Source organism: Dermacentor silvarum, chromosome 9 (genome assembly GCF_013339745.2).
Source record: "Dermacentor silvarum isolate Dsil-2018 chromosome 9, BIME_Dsil_1.4, whole genome shotgun sequence".
Lineage (NCBI taxonomy): Eukaryota > Metazoa > Arthropoda > Arachnida > Ixodida > Ixodidae > Dermacentor > Dermacentor silvarum.
Window position 1 is genome coordinate 162,115,252 of NC_051162.1, and position 9,132 is coordinate 162,124,383.

Genomic DNA, 9,132 nt, shown 5'->3' on the forward strand with positions numbered 1-9,132 from the left:
CGCAAGGAGGTTATTTTTTTTTTTTTAAGCCTCCTTGGCCACTGCCGGCGGCTGCTGCGTACGCCGCGTGGGCGCCCATATCTTGAAAGCGATTAGAGAGCCTACATGCAACGACGTTGCATGTAGGCTCCCTAAAAGCGATCGGCGATGGGCGGTCGCGCCTGCCTCACTTTCAAAGCTATCTGCGATGTGTACAATGTCCGCCGAGTGCTCGTAGCATCGTATGCGCTGTGCTTTCGACGCTTAGTTCGCGTTGAAGCGAGACACAGCATGAAGGTTAATTCGCTCGCTGCTGCTGCCGCGCCGAGCAGCGCGTGTGTTGTCTTGTGGTGCAATTGTAGACGCGGTAGTCGCTGACAGTGCCGAGCAGCGTCTGTGTCCTTTCCCCGAAGCAAGCAAAAACCGTGTTATTGCTCGATCGACAAACTTGGCTTAACCACGTTCAACCACGGCAATTTTTTTACGTTCATACGTGCACATATTTTCATTAAACAAGAATGAAATACACATACAGGTAACCACTCTCATGGGAATTAATGAACTTGCAATTATCTTTGTTTTTTTTTCTGTTATGATGGTATGATGCCTCAATTCCTGGAACGCGCAATGAATCATAAATTACATTGTATTTTCGTGCGATGGATTCAAAACACGCACATAATGTAGACAGGCCATGGGCTGTTGATCAGCTATAGCATCCTCAACACTTTACGAAAATTGGTGGTTGTGGCCACGTATATGAGAACACAGGGGCATGCGGGTGGTGCACTTGTAGCTAGCTCCCACACCGTGATCGTCTTGCCCAAGAATGAGATTACAGGGGCAGAAAAGGTGGCAGAGGCGCGTGGCAAGGATCTGCCTTGCGCCCGTATTGCGGATGAGTGCAAAGTGAACTTTGAGAGTAAATGGCCGATGCAGCGCACGAACGGCTTTCGACGATATGGTCAGCGTGCTTTGCACCTGACCATATCGGTGTTAACACTGCACCAGGCTGATTGACGCGTGCGTCAGTAGTTATATATATACCTTAAATTTTCGTGGAGTGTCAGCCCAACCTATACAACGAAGCTGCGTTAGTTTTAGTGCTCATTAAATTTTAACTGGTCTAGCTCACAGATTATGGGCAAGTTGGGACTACGATAAACTAGAGAATATAACTATTTACATGTGCACAACAGAGCGACTAGATAACAGCTATCCATGCATAGACGTGCAAAGGAGTTAGAGTTTTTGGGTGAGCAAAAAAAAAAAAAAAAGACCACTTGGCGATACTATTAAGCTTGATTTTGTTGCGCGTCCGAGGAATCCTGGAACCATGCCATCGGTACGGAGCCGGAAGCTAATAAAGCATAGAGTGAGATGCCAAATTATCGTCAGTACGTATACTTACCGTTGGGGAGCACTGGTATTTCCGCTTAATTATGTGCACAGCTAGAGAGGAACTATAGGCTGGATGTGTTGTTGGCAATATATATGAAAGGATCGATTCCGCATGGCCCATCCGAATTCATACATTTATCGACATCGAAGACCACTACAACAAGTTTGTCTGTTCAACGAAGTCTACTCCTGCGCGTCCCCGATGGCACTCGAAGCGTCTGAACGTCCAGTAGTTTCTGTAGAAAGGCAGTAGAAATTTTAAAGAAAGAGTTTAGTGATCTGCGTAGTCCCTTCTTAAAACTGAGTACGGACGCCGGCAACACTGGTTACTGAACACGATGGCAATGCCGTGCTGGTAAAAGAATGAAAATGGAAGTGTGTAGGGTTTCTGCAGGAATAGTTATTTGTGTTAAACACTGAAATTATGACCCCAATTAGCCCTCCACAGCCCATAATCAGTTTCACAAGTCCCTCCTATTTTTGCCTAAAATGTCGTGTTTCTTACAGGTGCAGTCTGTGTAGTCTAGTGATGCCTTTGTGTTGACACTGCTGCCGAAATTCAAAACTTTTGTGCGAGGTTCTAGCAGGCACACTGTGTTAAGGAATGTCTACACTGGTGTTGCGGTGACGCCGGCACGCATTTTCGGCATCCAGCATACAAGTGCGAGTCACCGACCTTAACACCACTCCCACAATGCGACTCGCACCTTACACGCGAGCACTGATGTGCATCAACATGCATGTCAAGGAGGCACACTTGATGACCAATTGACGCACCGCGTCTGTTCGTCTGCATGAAGGCAGTGGCCGTTTTCAACACATGCTTCTTCTCTTCTTCTTTCTGGGGTTTTACGTGCCAAAACCAGTTCTGATCATGAGGCACGCCGTAGTAGAGGGCTCCGGATTAATTTTGACCACCTGGGGTTCTTTAACGTGCACTGCAACGCAAGCACACGAGCGTTTTTGCATTTCGCCTCCATCGAAATGCGGCCGCCGCGGCCGGGATTCGATCCCGCGACCTTGTACTCAGCAGCGCAACGCCTAGCTGACTGAGCTATCCCGGCGGGTTCAACACATGCTAAATGGAAATAAGAAATGACTTTTTGACGCAAAGAAAACTTAACAAAGCACATAAAATACAATCAGTGTATCTAAATAAGATAACCCTCCATGCGTGAATTGTATATAACATCCATGTAGATGACTCTCCATGCGTGATAACCTCCAAGTAAATAACCCTCCATGCGTGTGATAACCTCGAACGGGACAACCATCCATGCGAAATTTAGGTCCCATGAGTTGACAGTTTCGTTTACACTGTTTCATTTTCCAGCGCCACCACAAGTAATTTTTGTCACCCATTTCAGGGCGAAATCAAGAATATAATTCCTTGTTTGTAGAATAAAACGATGCTCGTTTCCGTCAATGCGACACACGATCTTCTCACTCCCACCAAAGACATGTCCTGAGCGGTAGGCAGTCCCTCCATTATGTACAAAGTTGAAAATGATTTTTGCTGCGTTGTTTCCGGTGCGTGAATAACATTTTTATTTCCTGAAACTTAATTTCTTTACAGGTACACACAGCCTGCACAGCCTGCTTAACTCTCATCTAGTAGGGCAGAATTAAGACTTGTATTTACTTGCCAACGTGCTTTTGTGTACTTTCTTGTGGACTTATTCAACCTTGTACAAACGTGTTCCCAATTGCACCAATGTTCTATTGGTGTAAATAATTACTCTTGATTCTGCCCTCTTAACTCTTCGGGCCCATTCACACTTGCGACTATACGGCGTCCCGCGACCGATTACGACTGGCGACCAGAAAGCTACTCAAGACGAACGATGTTCACACTGACAAATGCGACCGACGAGTCGCTAAACCTAAATGTCTCGAGATATGTTGTTCACGTACTTGCAATGTCATCGCCGCGTAAAATTAGCCTCGGCGTATACGGACATCCTATTCCTTCGCATATGATTGGTTCAGCTGTTCTGCGACTGCGGTCGGCGACTGAAAAATGGAGCAGTGAGCGATTGGCCCGAAACAGTCGCCTTTCGAGAAAAGCGACCATTTGCGACTGCTTGCGACTGGTCGTTGGAAAGTGTGAATGGGCTCTTAAGAGGAAGCTTTAGCTCAGGGGCTGCTATTTAGTACGAGGCTGTGAAAGTAGAAATCGTTTTTTTTTTTCAGCAACCACTGCACCAAATTTTTTGTTGAATTCAAAAGAAAAAGTTTAGTGACAGCAGGAAGCGGAACTTTGATTTATGTCGGCAGATTTACAACTCTGTAACTCAGTAATGAAAGATCATATATCAATTCTGTAAACTACACGTTTTCGTCAATGCTCGTAGCAACTTCCCGTTGCTAAATCTTTAAAGACGATGCTTATGCGTTGCTGTGATGTGGCGAGTTAGGGTTAAACAGATGGTGAAGATGATTATTAAGTGGAGCTGCTGGAATAAATTATACATCTAAAGAGAGCAAAATAGATGTATTATACACCTCTATGAAATGCACTATTATTACGTGGCTAGGACTTTTGCAAAACCCTCGCAAACGTTGTAACGAATTCACGTAAACTGCAAATTAATATACAAATTTGTCCGCTTAGGATGTTTTAATAGATGCAGCTTAGAGGACTGTGATATCTATTTTTGGGACAGAGTCAGGATTTAGTAAACTTCGTGCTTCTTTATTTTCTTTTCGAAAAATACCCCTTTTTGGCAATATTTATTAAATTTCCCGTCCCTAAATTAAAATTTTCGCTCCCTACAGACCCTAGAATTTACCATTCTCTCTGAAATGCAACAAATTTTGTTCAAGTTAGTGTAGGGGTTGTTTCATAAGAACGTCACTGCGTTTTACGTGTATTCGAACAAGCGGCATCGGAGTGAGGCCTAAAGCTTGCACTTAATTCTGCCCTACTTTATGAGATTTAAGCAGGCGGTGCAGGCTGCCGCCGCGAAGACACAGGGGGGGTGGCTCTGCCCCTGCCGCAGAGGGCTTTCAAGATCCAGCCGAGCGGGCGTGGGCTCGCGGGGCAGAACGCCCCCCCCTCCGATGCCTTCCGGTGCGTTGTGCGCCGGAAAGCTTCGTTGGGCGCGACTGGAAGACTTCGCTTCCTTCCCGCTTCTCGCCCCTGTGTGCGCTAGCCGCGATTGCCGGCTCACCATCGTATGCTCATACTCGCACATGTAGACAGCGTATGGCGCGCGGCGACGATTTTATCGTCTGCGGACTTTATACGGAACATCACGACGACGACGATGACGACCGCGGAATTTCGCCTAGAGTGTCATATAATTGCTATCGCAATAATAATAAGTAATTAATAGCGTTAGCACAGTAATATAATAATTTTTTTCCTTGATATTAGTTTTCGCTCATCAAATACTTCAGAATTACTTGTATCAGCCGCGAACGAATCCACTCGCCGTAGCCAGATGCAGATCGAACTTTGTGGGACACGCCGGTGAGATGGCGATGATTTCTAAAGAAAGTTTCCCGTGCTCTGTAAGCACCGCTCATAGGAGAGTATTTGATCGGTGCTCTCTCCACAACAGATCTCACCAGGCAGTGCAAAAAGACCCCATGCTTGAGTCTCTTAATTGGCCGGAACGAGCAACTGATGATTATTAGGCATCGAATCTCCCGTTATCCGTGTCTTAGGAACAACAGCGCACAAGTAGACGAGGAGTGGGAAAGCACCGCGTGTTTGTACGTATGACCAGTCATCGTCGCCGTCCATTTGTGCGCTGGGATCAAGATATGGACGGTGACGTCTTCGGTCCGCCCTTGCTGGTTTACCTATCAATTACTACCAGAATATAAGCGTGACGCGCCACGCACGCTCACGTGTAGAGCGCGCACAGATGGGGCACGGCCGCTACATACAACACCTTGTGCGTTGTATGTAGCGGCCGTGCATGGGGTAAGCAGGACCGGTAGGCCGCGCACGGCCTCTGAGATTGCACCGGCGCACTTCTTGTTTTCTGATCCCGGAGGTCACAAGCCGCACATAGAGTTTCCAACAAAATAAGCCAGTGGGGACTCTGACACTAGAGCAAAAGTTGGGGAAAGATAGTGGTACAGTGTACTAGAATAGGGGCAGTGTGCTCACTTCCCTATCCCTGCACCGCGGCGCCGCGGCGCACTCAGCGTCGACTGCTTCGGCGCCCGCCAGAGGCGCTGCCGCCAGTTTCTCCTGAAAACTTCGCTCGCTTAGTATGGAGTGCGTTCTGTTGAATCGCGACGTTGACCGTTATCCCTCAAGGGCTGCAGAAGATAGCGCCAACCTTTCCTTACTGAAAACGAACCACTTAATATCGACGTTGTCGGCTCTCGACTGCAAGTCCCGCCGGCGTTTTCAGCAGTATCCTCTGTGCTTGCTCAGTGCTTGACGCTTTACTCAATGTGCACTCTGAGTGAGTGAGAATGGCTAGCCGCCGTCGAAATTACTGTTTTGCACCCGAGTGCAGAACTGGCTACAGTCGCGTGAAAGATGCACCAAAGGCGTCTTTTCTCAGCGTTCCACGTGATGAAGAATGACGAAAGGAATGGAAGAAGAACCTCAACCGTGCAGATAAGACACTGGACGAATCTTGCGCGGTCTGTGAGTTACACTTCGAACCGCGATTCATAATTAGGGACTTGTGCACCTTATAGAATGCAAAGAGGTGTGCATTACCTCGTGACAATTGCCACTGCTATCAAAAAACGCTGTTCCTACGATTCTTCCGAATTTACCACAGTACCTGATGAAGACGACACCTAAGCCCAGGAACAAAAGGAAAAGGTGTGAAAGGGACGAAGCACCCGCGAAGAAAAGCCGAAGCGCACAAGACAGTAGCTATTCGGAGTTTTCACCGGCTGCTCCCGACGCTTCCGGGATCATTCTTTATTTCGTTGTAAATAAACATTGGCATTGCATAAATGTACACCCGTGAACAAAAGTATACGGACCAGGGATTGCACGATAAAGCCGTTTGTTTCAACTACCTGCGAATGCAACTTGAAATTTAGGACTGCAGTCCAATCTTCGTATTGCGAGCTTTCCAGTGTACTTGTCAATTTCAATTTATGCATGTAATTACGAAGAAATTGAGTTGCTTCAGCGACCTTGTGGTCCGTATACTTTTTCTCACAGGTGTACCTGGTATTTTCATCCTTTCGATTTCATGTCGCATTAACGTTACGAAAGATGTAATACATAAATAACCAGCTAACCAGCTTAACTTGTGCAGCAGTGATAACTAAATATTTCGTGAATAGATGGGGCAACGTGAAAATGTCTAGGCGCTGCACGCCTTACCTGCGAAAAAACCAAAAAACAAAACGAAGTGGTGGTTAAATTCGGCGCGGTGGTGCTGGAAACGCCGATGTGCGGTCGTTGTGGCGAAACCACACTGACTATTTTATCGATCAGCTGCAGACAAAACTCGAGTACCCTTTGCTACCGTGACTGTAGTGGCTGTATCAAGCCTTTAACAGAACAGCATGAATAACAAGGCTAGTTCATCCGTGCCTCCGGCTCAAAACAACGCCAACCCTCTGTAAATCAGCCGCAACAATAGTAATTTATTTCACTGCAAACTGCGAAGGTGCACCAAAAGAACTTTCGTGCGCTGCACGTCGTGCATTTTACTTTTATACGGTGAAAACAGCAACACCCGATAGCTGTTCTACCGCGACGCGTAGGAAAGTTTCAGGTGACGCTGCGAACCGCGCCACCTGTCGGCGGCGACCCGAAGTGCGTCAAGCTCTGCCGCGTTGTGAGCGCACTACAACTCTTCTAGTACACTGTAGATAGTGGCAACCGCAAAGGTGCCGCCGTGTTGCTACTTCTCATTTTTGTAACGCTGAAAATTTTGATGTTATGAAAAAAACAAGCACTTACATGTAGGATGTACGTATGGACAATGTGTAAAGTTTATTCTGCATATTTTTTTCAGAAAAATCCGATGGTCATTCATAAAATTTACGGTGCGTGTGCGAAAGGATGCGTTTACGGGCGCCCGATATAGATGGCGCCACCATACTGAGGGAGGTAGGGTGCCTCGATGCCAGCGCCACCGTTCAGGGTGGTGCCATCCTTTGACCGCACCCGCGCCGCCGCTTTCTCGCTGTGACGCCATCTTGAGTCACAGCGAGCGGTTGCGAGTGCTTGGTGCCGGTGCTTAGTTCGAGACACAGCGCGCACGGATGCTTCGCTGACGCTTCTACTTGCTGGACAGGGTTCAGCCGCATGAATGACAAGCTTGTCAAGTGCATCGAGTCGACATGACGGGCTGTTGTGTTCCCAAGTGCACCGGATCGACGCGTAAAGGGCTTCGTTGTTTACTCTTCCCCCGGGACCCAGAGCGAAGGAAGAGATGGGAAGCCCAAGTAAAGCGGTATCACTGGAAGGCAACGGATAGCCCCTACATTTGCGAGGTAAGTGTCATGAAAGTTTAGACTATCGCATCGTGTTTTTCATAAATAAGAAAGTATTCTCTGATCCTCGCTCACGTACCTACGTTCGCTCACGAACTAAGCACTGCACCGATGCTGAGTAGCCTATGGTTTGCGAGCGCGCGTCGCATAGGCTTTTGCCATTTTGATCAGCGCAGTCTATGCGAGTAGTACCCTTATTTTAAGAACTGACGAAAATGCTTCGCCGCGAGATAGCCTTACATTAGCTACAACTCGTCATGTAAACCACCTATTTTACTTTTTCACGGGAAGCACACATCGTGTGTCTCTTGTTTCTTTTTTCCCCTCAGTTTCTTTTATTGCGATAGCAATTATATGGACACTTCAACCGGATTTCTGCCGTCGTTGTCGCCGTCGCCATCGCCGTGAGGTTCCGTATAGATAAAATCTGCGCCGCGCGCCGTATGCCCGAGCGGAAGCGTGCGGGGACGCGCGCTACTCTGCCAACAACCGCGCTCGTCGCTCGTCCGCACCGTCTCTTATCTCCACACGGCTCTGACCTTTATGCGCTGTGCATTCGCCGCTCAGTTTCCGTTGAAGCGATAGACCGCACGTACCTTCGCCCGCTGCGTCGCCGCTGCGGCGTATGCTTGCTGCCAGCGTTTTGACAGTCGTTGTCTGCAGTCATTCAGTGTGATCTATTCGTGTTTGTTTGTGCGCGCTCACACCACGCTTGTTCATTCAGTTAGTACTAGTCGGGCGACATTTTCCAACGCACGCTACACATGCAATGCTGCCCGGATCGGCAGTGCAGCGCTACAGGTGTGTCCCTTCGCACGCGCTGCCCACGGGAAGCGCTTCTAATCAACACCACCGTTTCACACGCGTCGTCTTGTGGTCATCGAGTCTCTCTTCATGTCGGTCTACTTACGCCGCAGCACACCTGCTTACTTAATCAGCTCATGTTTACTACAATTCATATTGCTACCAAAGCCGCTCACCTTACTTCGTATGACATTGCTGTGTTGCTATCGCATTCATTAATTCGCCCTTAGGGCGAAACTGTGACATTTTTTTTTTGCTACTGGTTATTTGGGACTAAAGAACGCAGTGCTTCTTCTGGGGAGAGCGGCTGTTGTGTACGTGGCAAGCGAAGCATTGTGATTTTCTCTATTCTCAGCAGATATCTTGCGGATCTCAGGTTGCTACGTTATATAGCTGATTTTTTAGACGAATATATTTGTAGCGTGGCGCTCGTAAGCCGATGGCCATTCGTGCTCATTCCCGATCGTAGTGGGTACTGTGACGGTCTTTAAATGCCTGTGCACGGTATGCCCA